The 13,921-nt window shown below is 46.8% G+C and overlaps 1 long non-coding RNA gene across 6 annotated transcripts; it reads left to right on the top strand.

Annotated features, from left to right (window-relative positions):
* Window positions 1-5,237: 5,237 nt before the first annotated feature.
* LOC149912311 (uncharacterized) lies at window positions 5,238-12,226 on the top strand. 6 transcript variants are annotated; one of them, XR_016462070.1, is made up of 6 exons: window positions 5,238-5,373; window positions 6,269-6,433; window positions 6,566-6,669; window positions 7,392-7,579; window positions 9,574-9,664; window positions 11,489-12,226. It is a non-coding gene; the product is annotated as an uncharacterized LOC149912311 (long non-coding RNA). The 6 variants fall into 6 exon arrangements; XR_016462071.1 differs by lacking the exon at window positions 5,238-5,373 and adding an exon at window positions 7,995-8,077 and having other exon boundaries at window positions 5,876-6,433; XR_016462074.1 differs by lacking the exons at window positions 5,238-5,373; window positions 11,489-12,226 and adding an exon at window positions 10,039-11,480 and having other exon boundaries at window positions 5,881-6,433.
* Window positions 12,227-13,921: the final 1,695 nt, after the last annotated feature.

The following is a 13,921-nucleotide window of genomic DNA, read 5'->3' as shown; positions in this document are numbered from 1 at the left end:
ACACTCCTGAGCACTCTCTTCCGGAGGCAAGCGGCTCTGGAGGAAGGGCTTTCAAATGTCCACAGAGTGATGTTGATTGTCCTTATTGCTTGTGTCCCACACTGAAGTTAGCTTTTCCCTTCCCACCAAGGGCCGCAGTCTTTGATTCTCTCCATCTTCCCCCATCTTGCTTCCTTGTCCGTCACAGGAAAGCTCTACTTTCTAAAGTGCACACGATGCCTTGTTTACCTGCTGCCATGCTGCTCAGTACCGTCTCTTCTCCTGCTCTGTGCTGGAATACATTCAGACACAGCCTGATTTTCCAAGAAATCAAGCTCACAGTTCTGTTCCGACCATTACTGGATTGTGGAAGGATGCTCCCAGCAATATGCCATTCAGCAGGTAGAGCTTGTTGCTGGGAGGATGGTAAGATTTGACTCAGAAAGAAGGCTGTCACTGCAGCCAAAACCTTGTCAGAAGAGAGACGTGAGCTTGTCATTTGTCCATTGCATTCCTTGCAGGTTTGATATAGCACATGAAGATTTCGGTACATCAGCAGTGAGCTTTCACCATTCTCATCTTCACTTGTGATTGCTTGGGTGATTTACATACCAGCAGCACAAGGAGCCTTTATACTTCTTCTTCCTTTGTTTTCTTATTGGAAAATCACTGTGACACATTAAAAGCCAAAGTCCAGTGTCTTTGCTGCATACCAAGGCAGACAGAAAAAGAATTAACACTGATTGTGGCCTTCTGTTCTGGGCAGATGAGAAGTGCTTGAAGAGATGCTTCAAATGGCCGTTTGTAGCTCATTCTCCAGTGCTGCAAGCTCTCTTGGTTTGGACTCTGGCTTGGAAAACAGCACTGGAGAGGAACTCAGCCCTCCTCATTGCTGCACAGCCTCTAGGCCCTTCTTCCCCTGATGGATTTCTGCCAAGGTTCAGCTGTGAGACACTCATTTTTAGCAGCTAAGTACAGAATTCTGCACTCTGGAGAACCACGACACAAACTTCTTTCATTTTATAATAGAGTGTGAATGTGAGTGTGTTGATCAAGCAATGTACCATAGAAGTGCTGTGACCTTTTAGTCATGTCAGCATGTTTTGGGAGAAAGAGGCAACGCAGTGTTGATGATCTCCACATCTTTCCGGCAGTGAAATTTACTTTAAAATTTCTGCAGGAAAAGGTTTGTGCCAAATGACAAAGGAAAGAACCCTTCCTGCAAAACGTCTGTTAGAAAGCAGCACGTTGTCAGCTGGAATCATGAGTTATTTCAGCCCTCACTGGGCTGATCTGGAGAAGGGCTGTGCCAAGGTATTTACAGATGTCTTCTGATGGGTTTGAAGCATTTCTGGCTTGCGGGGTAGGCATAATTCTGCAAAGCTGGTGGATTGCTTGATCAATCTGAAATACAAGAAAGATCAATAAATGACCAAAAAAAAAAAAAAAAAAGCACCCAGATATATTGATAGCTGCATTACATACTACATGCTTCCTTTCAGCTGTATGTTTTTTTTTTAAATAAGAAAGTGTAGAGCTGCCATTTCCCTTATCCATCCTTTCAAGCTCCAGGCTAAGTAAGAAATGTTATTCCTCTCAACTGGAAGATGTATTCTGGGAAGAATGGTCTTCAAACTATTTGTGTTTCTTTAAGACATTCAGTTATGGGAAAATAAAACAAAGCAAAACAAAACAACAAAAAAAAACACCACCAACCTCTATATTCTGAAAATGAAAAAAAACCCTTTTGACTTTCTCTTGACTGACTGAAAAGTATAACACATCACATACAGATGTTTAAGGAACAAAGAGCTGTCACGGAAAAGGAGGGAGCTGCTCTTTTACCTATCAAACCTTCCACATCTTTGAGTGTCTGCCAACAACCAGAATGTGTGGAGGCACCTTCAGTAAATGGAGGGCAATGATGGCACTACACTTACATTAATCCTTGATGAAATAGTACAGCACTGATAGAAACTTCCCAACACTCTGTGCTGATCTGAAATGCTCTGGCAACTCTTTGCAAAAGGCACTTCATGCTGAGTATTTTTATGTCATTGCTTGCTTGCTGGTATCACCTGTGCTGAGCTAGCTGGACAAACCCAGATTGGCAGCTCCTCAGATGTGTTACCAGCTAATTTCTCACTGATCATTAGAAACAGAAAGTTAATTCTGCTGGGAATTTTGACTCAGCACGAAAAGGAGAGCAAAAGGAAGGGCAAAATGAATGAAATAGCAACACAAGTTACCCAGCTGTTCTGTTGGAAAGACCATTTTTAAGCCAAAAGAACTGCAGAAAGAAGGAATGGATGGATTTCCTGGAGCATCTAGTTCTCCAGATGCCTACAAGAGACTGCCTTTCTGCATGTGGGACACAGAGCAGATCCCCTCTGATGTTCGGCACAGGGATGGATGGTGCTAAAAGCAGGTTTGTGTTTACCTGCAGGGCCCATTTGTTGTTTGTTTCCATGTACAGAGAGCCCATAGGAGGTATCAAAACCATCTCACAGCTTGTGCTTGTAGGTTCAGTGTTTGGGAGCACTGACCTTCTGAACAGCTGAAACCAAAATCTGCAATTCAAAACCTGTAAGTAATATTCACATAATAATTAATTAAGAAATGCAATAGATAAACCTTTCACACCTGGAGCTCAGCTGCCATCACAGACCATTGCAGTGACTGCCCATGCATTAATTCTGTGTTGATAGTATCACTGGTGTCTCTCTTCTAGAGATGGATCCAAGCTGAAATGTGACTGCTGGTCGAGTTTCCACCTTAGCAGCTCCTCTACTGCTGCTGTCACGACTGCATTGTCCACCTGAACTGCGGGGTTGGATGTGACCTTGTGAGCAGCAGTCTGCTGGCAGACTTGTGAGTATTTTCCAGTATGTAGTTATCCCTGGTCAGTAGAAGGAGGAGAGAATTAATGCATATATGCATATATTACAAATACATTAATTATATAATTGTATAAATTACACTTAATTACATAAATTATATGTAATTATATATTATAAATCTATGAAATAGACATGAATATATACAAACAATTAAAAATCCATAAACATTTTTGTGCATATTTAAATGTAGGAATGCATTCTATTAGAGGCATTGATAAGCAGGCATTTAAGCACACCTTGCTTTGCTGTTTAAGCAGGTCTGCACCAGAATCCTGACTGTAAGTGACATCTGTGAATGCCTTGAATCTTACAAATTCAAATCTTACGTCATGCACGAGCATGGAGAAGCTGATTTACTCTTGATTAATCCTTGATTGTTCAGTGTACAGTGGTCAGATGGAAGACAAAACGTAGTCCAAATGTACTGATTTGAGAAAACAGCTGCTCTGGGTACTAGGAAACGGAGAGAAAATGGAGAAACAGACACTGCCAGAACTCTGCTGTGAGCACTTGTCTCATGAAGGATGTATCATAACAAGCCCAAAACCAATGGAGGAAGAAATAGGCTTTCCACCTGTGTATTCATCCTTGGCATAACTAATTCTGTCTTTAGACATGTTTTTGAAACACTCACACGTTTTACCAACAGATAAGTAGATAAGAGACCAAAATGCTGAATGGGAAGGAAAAAAAAAGCCATGTCAAAACAACAACAACAACAAAAATAGAAGAATTAAAAGTGTTCCAAAAGGTTAAAGATGTGGACTGAAAAAGTCTCAGCCAAAAATATTTCTGAGGAATTTTTAAGTTTATTTCTGTATTTCTTCTACTTGCCAAGAAAGCACGATCTTACTTCTCCAGCAAAATTGGTGTGCCCTTATCTTACCAGAGAAAGGGCCTCTCACCATGGCACAAAGCTGCTAGAGTTTCCCAGGACACAGGAACAAGATTTTCTCCACTTTTCCACTCCTCCACTGTAGCACTTTGCAGTCAATGCTTTGGGGTTTTGGCAGAACTCACGGGTTACCCTAGTGTAGGATACTGGCTTCTATATTGCCAAGATACCTCATGGTAATTTTGGTCGCCCAGATTTCAGCTCTGTTGGGGATGAAAAAAGAGGCTGAATTTCCCACCGTCAGTCCCACAGATTCCTTCTCTCCCATTGGAAACGTCTGGGACATTACTGAGAAAAACACTGCAGTCTTTTGTTCAGGGGTTGGCAAAGGCAATGCTCCCCGCATTCCTTGCAGGGGGCTTTTTCCATGACTTTTTCACTGCTGTACACAAGTGCATACGGATACTTGGACACTGCGATGTAGGTCGCTCCAAAAGTAATGCCTGCTGTTGATTTCGATGGAAACTGCAGCTCTGCTGCCATCTGCTGGCACGACAACAAAACGTAATGGAGTATTTGTAGGAAGGTTCAGCCTCTGCTGCCGTACCACCAACAGTCACCTCTGATATCATGGGCATTCATCATTATCTGTCATCACAACACCTGAACGTACGGCCACTGACACATTGAGGGAGAGGAGGAGGAGGAGAGGAAGAGGGGGAAACGGTGTGGGGGGGACGGCGGGGGCTGGGGAAGGGGCGGCCCCCCCGAGGAGCTGGCGGGCAGAGGCAGCGGGGTGCAGCTCCGCACAGGACCCGAGCGGCTGCCCCTCTCCCTCCGGCCCGGCTCAGCCGTCTCAGCTCGCCGCGGAGCAGAGCGGCGCTTTCCCTCGCACTGCCGCGCTGTGACCGGCATTCCGGACGCTCTCGCGTCTCTCGCTTTGCCGGATCGGGTTCGTGCGGCGAGTCGCCGTTCCTCCTCGGCTCGCTGCCGTCGCGTTTTCTCTCGCTTCCAACGATCTGCTCGCTCTCTGCCCTTCCCCCTCTCCCGGAGCGCACGCGGCCCGGGGCCGGCCGGCTCGCGGCAAAGCGTTGCGAGCCCTGCGGTTGTTTGTCCTTTTCCCGGGGCTGTGCCCCCGTCACGGACACGGAGGAGAGGAGAGGAAGGGGAAGGAGGGGGGGGGAAGGAAGGGGGAAGGAGGGGGGGGGGGGGGGGGGGGGCAGAAAAGGAAGGGGGGGCAAAAAGGCAGAAGGAAGGGGGGGCAAAAAGGAAGGGGGGGCAAGGAAAGAAGGGGGAAGGATGGGGGGTCAAGGAAAGAAGGGAGAAGGATGGGGGCTTAGGAAGGGGGGGAAGGACAGGGGAAGGAAGGGGGAAGGAAGGAAGCGGGGGGGAAGGAAGGGGAAAGGAAGGAAGGGGGAGGAAGGGGGGGCGGAAGGAGGGAGGGGAAAGAAGGCGGGGAAGGAAGGGGGGGGAAGGAAGGAAGGGGGAAGGAAGGGGGGGGAGGGAAGGAAGGCATTAGGAAGAAAGGGGGAAGGAAGGGGGGGGTAGGAGTGCTGGTTTGGTTTCCTCTTGAATCTGTCCACATTTTATAGATGTACAGCATCCTGTGGAAAAGGATTCTGTCCGTACCAATACCCTTCCAAGCACTTGAAGCCAAAGGTGGGTGTCAGAGGAGATGGGAATATCCTGTTCTCTGTGTCCAGAAGAAGTGGTGAGATGACTGAGATGTTAGAAGAACATAAGAGGAAACACTGGGATGGGCGACTGCTGGAGGCCGCTCAGTTTTTGGTGATGGCTGCCTTTGAGAAGCGTGCAGATGAACAAATCTCAGGACAGGGACAGGTGCTGGATTTCTCTGGCGTAGAGGCAACAGAGCAGCTACCATACAGACCTACTTTACTGCCTAGTTATTTACAGTCTGATTTTGGCAGAAGAGAGTGAAGCAGCTTATGAGTGATGGTAGTCATGAGAAGCATGCCTGCATAATGCTTGCAGATCATAAGCTGGGACCTGTTTGTGAGAACAGTGCTCTGCAGGACTAGTGCTCATGTTTGCAGGGAGTTCTCGTGGTTCAGAATCCAAAGCCATCTTACGGAAATGAAATCTTTTTTTTGAGATTAAAAAACACAAAATACACAAACCCACAAACAAATCTGATAATGATTTGGTAGATGTGAGAGAAACTATTTTGTCAAAGCAGTGGCATTTTCTTACCTTGAATTGAAATGTCTGTAAATGAGAGCAGTGATATAAGAATGTTGTTAAAGTAAAGGTGACAAAGTTGTGTTCGTATAGTAAATACAACTCTTGGAAGTCAGTAGTTGAAATTTATGCTAGGAATAATGGAGTTTCAGTTCTGAGTTTATTGGGTCTTTTCCTGATGCTTCTGGATGCTACCCTATTATGGTTCATCCAGTTTTGGGATTTTCTTGTTCATTTCACAGAAGAACTGAGTTGGGCCTTGTGAGTGATTGCTGGTGGTACTGATTTTCCTGGTCTTGGTCTCAGTCCTGCACAGCCACTGCAGTGAGTTAGCATTGCTTTTGTCCCACAGGAGTCACCACCGCCTGTTGTGGAAAGGATCACAGGTGGCTGGGAGTGGATTTATCAGAGCTGCCAAAGCTGAGCGTAGCTGTAGATGAAGCAGGACTGGACAGTGATGTCCCCACCCTTTCCATAGCAGAGGTGGTGCTCACCTCCATGGCAAACAGCAGCTCAGGTGAGCTGTCCTTGGTTAGCTGGGCTGTGAAATGAGAAGCAGAGGCTTCATTGCAAGTCATGGGAGCCTTGTGTCTTAAAACTAAAGCCTCGTGGATTCTGTGCAGGCTCCAAACAGCTCCTTGCATTGTAGGAATGAGGGAGCAGTTGATTCCCACAGCATCATAACAGGAGGCAGTGTGCACAGCTGGAACACAGGAGCTTCTGTCTGAACATCTGCAAACGCTTCTGGACTGTGTGAGTGATGGGCACTGTCACAGCTTGCCCAGACAGGCTGTGGAGTCTCCCTCCTTGCAGATCTTCCAGAGCTGTTTGTGGGGGTGGAGAGTGATAGGGCAAGGGGGAATGGCTTTGCACTGAGACAGGGGGTGTTGAGGTTTAGGTTGGATGTGAGGAGGAAGTTTTTCAGCCAGAGGGTGGTGAGGCACTGGAACAGGTTGCCCAGGGAGGCTGTGGATGCCCCATCCCTGCAGGCATCCAAGGCCAGGCTGGATGTGGCTCTGGGCAGCCTGGGCTGCTGGTTGGCGACCTGCACACAGCAGGGGGTTGGAACCAGATGATCTTTGAGGTCCTTTGCAACCCAGGCCGTGCTATGACTCCACTTGGCCATGGTCCTGGGTAGGCAGCTCTGGGTGGTTCTGCTGGTGTAGGAGGTTGGAGCAGATGGCGTCCAGAGGTTTCTCCAATCTCATCTGTACTGTGAACCTAAAAGGGAGGTTAGAAAAATACAAAGAAGAACCTGAAGTACTGTGGGTTTGTTTGTTTGTTTTTAAAATTTTGGGGTCTTCTCATCCCAGACTCCCTCTATGAATGGATGAGACTTCCATAGATCCCCAGTACGGGTTTCTCTTTTGTATGTTATCTGTCAGGATGCCTGAATAGCATGCCTTAAGCTGCACCTGTCCTATAAGAGGTGGTCCCACGGGTATTTAATTATCCGTACGTCCGTCTCCCGACAGGTCAGGAGCCTTGATTCAGTGGGCAGCAGAGCATTTCTCTCATGCATGCTTTCTGCTCTATGAGCAGATGCACCCAGAGGACCCCTTTGGACGTGTCATGCAACAGCATTTCAGCCAGCTGGACTCTGCACTTTGTTCTTTGTCTCCAAGCCTGATTGTGAAGCACAGCAGAAGAGCTTTTTGGAAAAGTGAGTACCTGCAGCCCTCAGAGCCACGGGAAACTGAGACACCTGCAGAAGGGGTAACTGCAGGTAATTGTAGAAGTCGCCAGCTGGGCCAGCTGGGTTGAAGCAAAAAGGGCCGAGGCAGAGCTGCTGCCTGCTCTGCTGATGTGGCTAGTCATCTGAAGGTCCCTCGCCAAGAAGCAGCCTGTTTGCTGGTGTGGGATAAGGCAACGTATGGGTTCCTCTGAGGCTTTTCCTCCTAGGTATTCTGTAGAAATGTTTAGGCAAGACATCTCATCAGACTTTGAGCTGCTGCTTCTTTCCAGGTAGGCAGTTTTAAAGACCCCCCATGCAGATGCTTCATGGAGGGTCTTTGTTGTGTTGTGGGAAGCGAGTCTTTTCTTCCAGAAGGAATCATCTTGAGGGATTTCTGTTTTAGATGTGAGCGAGTGTTTCACCTGCTGTGTTCCAGAAGATGAGCAACACAGAGTGCAGGCTCTGGAGCCTTTTGATGAATATGAGGTAATCCTTGTCAGCACTGAAAGAAGACTCTTCTGTGTAAGAGAAGATTGGTGTTCCTTGCTCAGTGAGAGATATCTTAGGGAGGCAATCTCAGCACTGCAGAGTAGCTGCTGTTGTAAAGGCTATTGCTGACCCTGACAATTTGCAAGTGCTCCAGTTGCAATTCTTTCAGTGCAGAAATGCATTGAGGATTCCTTGAATACTTGGAAAGTATGCCTGGTGTGAGGTTCCTGACCTGCAGATGTGTGGGAGCATTTCTGGAGGGAGTGCATGCTGCTCTTGCATTTCCCTGGGCTGTTAGTGTTTTGTAGCCATTCCTGTAATAATGACTGAGTTTTAGCTGTGACTGTATTCTGTGCCATTTTTCATGTTAACTGCTGGCAAATTTGCAAGTGTCAGAAGTGTAGGATTGAAGATAAAGCAGGGACAATGAGTAACTTTGAGGTAAGTGTTGTGTGAGATAATCACTGGATGTTTCTCGTTCTGCCTTGTGGTTCTCTGTTTCCAATTCTAGAAGTGTAACAGCCTGCAGTATGAGAACAGTTGAATGTGGTTGTGTTTGCTTTGCCACCAGGCATCGTGAACAAAATCGTTAGCTGAAATTCTGGAGATGAGCACAGTGGTGTAGCAGTGTTCACAGCAAGTATTGCAGAGGAAGGACATGTCTCTGAAAGTGAGAAAGCAAACTCTTAAATTTCCAGTATTTACATTTTATGCCATTTTGCAAAAGATTCGTCTTCACCTAAGATGAAATTTGGGCTTGTTGTTGATGCTGTTATTCCTTTGCACTTTAAATTTCTTGTTCAGGCCGCCTTGTCACACAGCGGGGTGAATCTATTCAGTCCCCTGGCAGTGAACACACCCAGTTCCTCAACGTCCACCAAAGCCAGGTGACCTCTAGTATTGCTGCTGGCGCCTTGTGCAGGGCTCTGCTTGTGCTGTTTGCCTCTGAGAGATTGCACAGTGAGATGGAAATCATGGTTAGGTATGGTCAGACAGCAGAGGCCGGGCTGTATCTTTGAACACTTCTGATTTCTGTAGGGTCAGTCATATTTCGTGACCTCTGGGGAATCTTCATCCCTCTGGTATACAGCCTTCAGCCCTTTGTATGATCACAGCTGGCAGCAAAAAGGGAAGCTGCTTCCGAAGAAGAGCATTCATCATGCAACTTACAGTACAGCTGTGGAACTCGTTGCTGTAGAATGTGTGTGTGAGTTTAAAGAGCAGCTGGATGGCTCATGAATGAGAAAACCACCCAGAGCTGTTTCATGGAGCAGGGAATCCCTGGGCTGTGTATTTCTGAGAGTTAGGAGAGATTGTACAGACTTGTTCTTTCTCAGATGCAGTTTTAGGCTTCTGATTTTGGCCATTGCTGGAAATACTGTGGAGCCAGTTTCATTTGTGCCTTGTTTGCTCTGGCCATTTGTTAGTAGCTTTTGGTCTGAGATTTTGAGAGCTCGTGCTTGTTTTTGTTTCTTCTTTTTGTCTTGATACAGGAATGGCATCTGAGGTGTTCTCCTTACTTTGCCTTGACTGCATCGGAGGGGATGGAGCCCTCCTGGACTCCCTTCTGATCCACCGTGACAGGTACATGCTGACTGGTTTTTGTAGCATTCTTTTATCTCACACAGGCTCCTCTGATAGATGTGAGGAGACAGTAAAACCCTGGGAGGAACAGATAAGATGGTAACATCCAGTTGGCTTTTTCCATTCTCATTCACTAAGGACTGCTCATTGCCAGGTGAAGCCAGCCCGACAAATTCCTGCTTTTGGCTGCTTGCTTCCTTTAGGGAGCGGCAAGCAGAAGCTGGAAGTTGGTGTAGGGCAGTTGAAAGTGCTGCAGACTGATTTCCAGGGCATGTCAGATTGTCAGAGGGCTGCATCAGGTTCCTTTGCAATTGTTAGTTTCATTTTTGGAGCTAAGAAGTGCAAGTGTTGGTTCTTGTTTGCTTGAAATTCAGGTGGTTGTGGTCCTGGTTGGCTTGCAGTTCCTCCTCCTCGTGGCCCCATCAGGTTGGCTGGCAGTGTCAGTGCGTTGGCACTGCAGCTCAGTCTGAAGCTCTTGGCTTGAGACGTGACGGTCAGCACTACGCTCTTACAACACCCAGTGTGATGCTGAGCACTGGAGGCTCTGGGGCGGAGAACGGAATCACTGTCGTCTGCGGAGTTCTCCTGTTCTTGTGGAGTCTGCAGGTCCTGGCACAGCAGCTGTGTGAAAGAGGAAATGCTGATACAGGTGGGGAAGTGTTTCAAGTGGGATGCTGATGGCAGGGGTAAGGGAGATGTGTGTAAGGGAGACCAGGCTGCCCAGAGCCACATCCAGCCTTAGAGGTGAAGCAAGGAACAGTGCTGTGTTCAGAAGTGATGTAAGTTTGCACAGGGCTGACTTGTAGGTCAAGTGGAGTCACTGAGTCAAGAAGCCATTGGAAAGATGCAGCCAAGCACAACTGAATGTGAAGCAGGATGAGTCACTGGTCATTCTTGAATGTTTTAAAGGCCTTTTTGAGGGTGTATGGAAGGAGAGTCTCTGCTCCCTGAAGGATATTTGGTCAAAGACTGTTTTACAGTGTAACAAGGGAAATAGGAAAGGGAGGAGGACATAAGCAGGAGCATAGAGAGATACAGACCTGACCAGCAAATGATAAGCAAGGCTGTAATGGGAAGCTGCCTGGTCAGTCACAGTTACTGGTGGGGGGATGTCAGTGTGTGAGAGTGTTTGTTCCAGCAAGGTTATCTGCTAGGGAGTTTCATTTCTTGTTGATTCTGCAAATGAGAGAGTGGCAGCAGTGTCCTCCAGCCTGAGCACAGATCCTGGGTCCCCAGCCTTTGGGCTGCCAGCCAGTGGCTGCTCAGGAGTGGTCTCAGGCCGTAGCAGCTGGAGGAGGCAGTCACACCCTTTACCTCTCTTAGCAGTCTTGATATGACAAGCTATGCTTTTTCTGGCCAGCAGCTCAGCTCCAGTCTATAGCTCTTGCTTGTTACCTGGGAGGATAACAGCAATGGAAGCAGTGATGGGCAAGTCTCAAAAGGTTTACGTAAAGGTTCAGATCGGATCAAATCCCTAAATTTCACAGACTGGGAAGCTGGCTGGAAACATCCATGAGAGGAAAAGTGCTTTGAGGATGTATTTTAAGTTAGAGCAGTGGGCCCAGTGGGAAAAATAAGAAAATGTTTAGAAAACACCTCTTCATCTTGGGGCTGAGAGTCAGTGCACATCCTTAATTACTCTACCAAGGAAAGCATGAGCATCAATATGACTTTCAAGGTCTGAATACAGGGACAAATGTAGAATTTCTTGTCACATTTTATTCTTTTCATAATGACTTAGTGTTTGGTCAAACTGGGAACAAGGATTCCAGCATAGTAGAGTGCTATTCTTCTCATAGCTTTTCTTTCTCTTTGCTCCCACAGAATGAAAAGACCTTCCTACACTGACATGGAAGATCATACGTTGTTATGCCAAATCCCTCGGGAGCATTTCTTCTGTGGCACCAATGGAACAAGAATGTGGAGAGATGTCCAAACACAGATTTTGTGCATCAGCCCTAATGATACCGCATAAATTGACCCATAAACCACATTCATTCTTATGTCTTCCCTTTCTTTTTTCTTTTTCTTTTTTTCTTTTTCTTTTTTCTTTTAGTTTTTCCTATCAAATACTCTGTCAGTGCAGTGTACTTCTGGATGGCTACCAGGCTTTAAACTGAGAGGGAGCAATACAGGCATACTGCAGGGCAGAAACCCCTTTAGATTACCTTGCCTTTAACCCCGGGTTAACTCTGTGCTAACTGAGGCTCTGTCTTTCCCACTGCTTTTGAAAAGGAAGGACCAAGACGGTGCACAAAAATCTGTCTATTTTCCAGTATGCTATGGAGATAGAACCTTAGTTTGTAAGCTTCTGGGAGCTGTGTCTAGCAGTATAGTTGAGCAATGGACCTTCTTCCTCAGCAGTGCTTCTGGCTGTGGTGGCACCACAAGTACTGTGACATTACTTGAGCAAATGGGAACAGAAAACAACTGCAGTGATTTCCATCAGGCCATGAAAAAGGTCCCATAGGCACTTCTGCCATGCAGCTTTTGTTGCAGCTTGGCAATAATTCATAACAGGTCAGTTATCCATTGGGTTTTTGCATCTCTTTATGTTTGCAAATGGTCTACGAACAGACCCTGGTTTTCCTGAATGCATTAGTTACTCAGAGTTATTGCTGACACAGGACACAAAGCACAGAAATGCTGGCTGGGGTCACCTTTCTCTGAGGCTGAGCAGGGCTGCCATCAGCTAGGCACTTCACATGAGGGCTGGTGATAGAAAGGGAGCATAAAAAAAAAATCTGACACACAGCTCCTTCTCAGACATTGTATGGGTAATGTGAAGGTGAAAATACATTCATAATTTGAGCTGTTAACCCATTCTGATTCACCCTTTGCATACAGTTTCTTCCCAAACTGCTGTTTCTATCCAGCAATGTGCATATGTGCAGTGGTACAGAGGTTGGTGGCCCTGCCTGTGGCAGGGGGTTCGAGATTCCTGATCCTTAAGGTCCCTTCCAACCAGTGCCATTCTGTGTGTGTGTGTGTGTGTGACTGGCTAAACACCAATTGTTGCTAGCTCAGCAGGTATACTGCTAATTATTGAACGCCTGACAGCTGCTTATCAACACTTGGCCACTATTTCTGGACACCTGCTCATCCCTGAAGAGAGAGAAGTTTGGAAGGAGGACAGAGGGGAGTCTCTTGATGCCTGCCTGTTGCATCCCAACCTGCCCACAGAGTGAGTCAATTCGGCCTTGTGTGGAGGCCGTGGCTTCTTTGGAGTCTGTTTTTCTTTTGCTGAGCTTCTCCTATCCAAACAGAATGGCCTTACAACATGCTTTCTGGTCCTCAATGCTATACCCATGCAATTTGTAACTATTACAGTTCTGTAAGTGAGAATTGATCACATGATTGAACAACTGTATTTCTAAAATATGTTATGAAATAACTTCTTTTTACTAATACTAATAAAGTCTTTCTACTTTTTCAAACTGTTTCTAAGGGCAAATTACAAAACACATGGTGCTGTACTGCTTCAGAGCAATCCCACATTTGATAGCCAGTGCAGAAACAACATTCCATCCTACAGCATTAGCTAGTTCAGAGGTACCAGACGTGTATCTGGATGTGGCTGTTGTGCATAACTTCCTGGACACCCAGCAGCAGCCAGGTGAAAGGAAAGTTGGGTTCCAGAGCACTGCAGGAAACGTGGTGTTCTACTGCTGCACACATGCAGAAAAGGACACACACACGACAAAGCACTGTTCCTTCCCCCATGGCACGGTGAGGGGTGCCTTCTCGTGCTCTTTTCCTGCTATTTCCATGGCACAGTGCACATCTGTGGCATGTGGTCCTCCAGGGAGGAGCAGGCAAGCAGGACACTGCAGAAAGAGCATCTCTTTGCTCTAAGCTGTCAGTGCCATTCCAGGGTTAACAGGAATAGGGCATGTCAATGCCCCACTCCTAGTGGAGAGGGGAGAGATTTTAAAAGGGAAATGAAATCTTCCATGGAAGATCCTATTGGATTAGCAGAGCAGTGTGATCAATTCTTAGGGCCAGACTTTTACCCATGGGACGAGATGATGTCCATCCTGAGTATGTTGTTTAACAGGGAGGAATGGGGAATGATTCGACAAGCTGCCATGCAGGAATGGCAGAAAATGCATCCTCCGGGTCCCGAGGCTGTCCTTGCAGGAGTGTTACAGCCATGAGCAGGCTGGGGAGGGGGGCTGAGGGATCAGAAATGACAGCTCCACTCTTGGAGACCACAGAACTGAAATGGAAAGAGAAAATAGTTGCAGGGCAATTATT

The sequence above is a fragment of the Phasianus colchicus genome, chromosome Z (genome assembly GCF_987193195.1).
Source record: "Phasianus colchicus chromosome Z, bPhaCol1.hap1.1, whole genome shotgun sequence".
NCBI lineage: Eukaryota > Metazoa > Chordata > Aves > Galliformes > Phasianidae > Phasianus > Phasianus colchicus.
The sequence above is the reverse complement of the archived record's forward strand: the minus strand, read 5'-3'. Positions and strand labels throughout refer to the sequence as shown.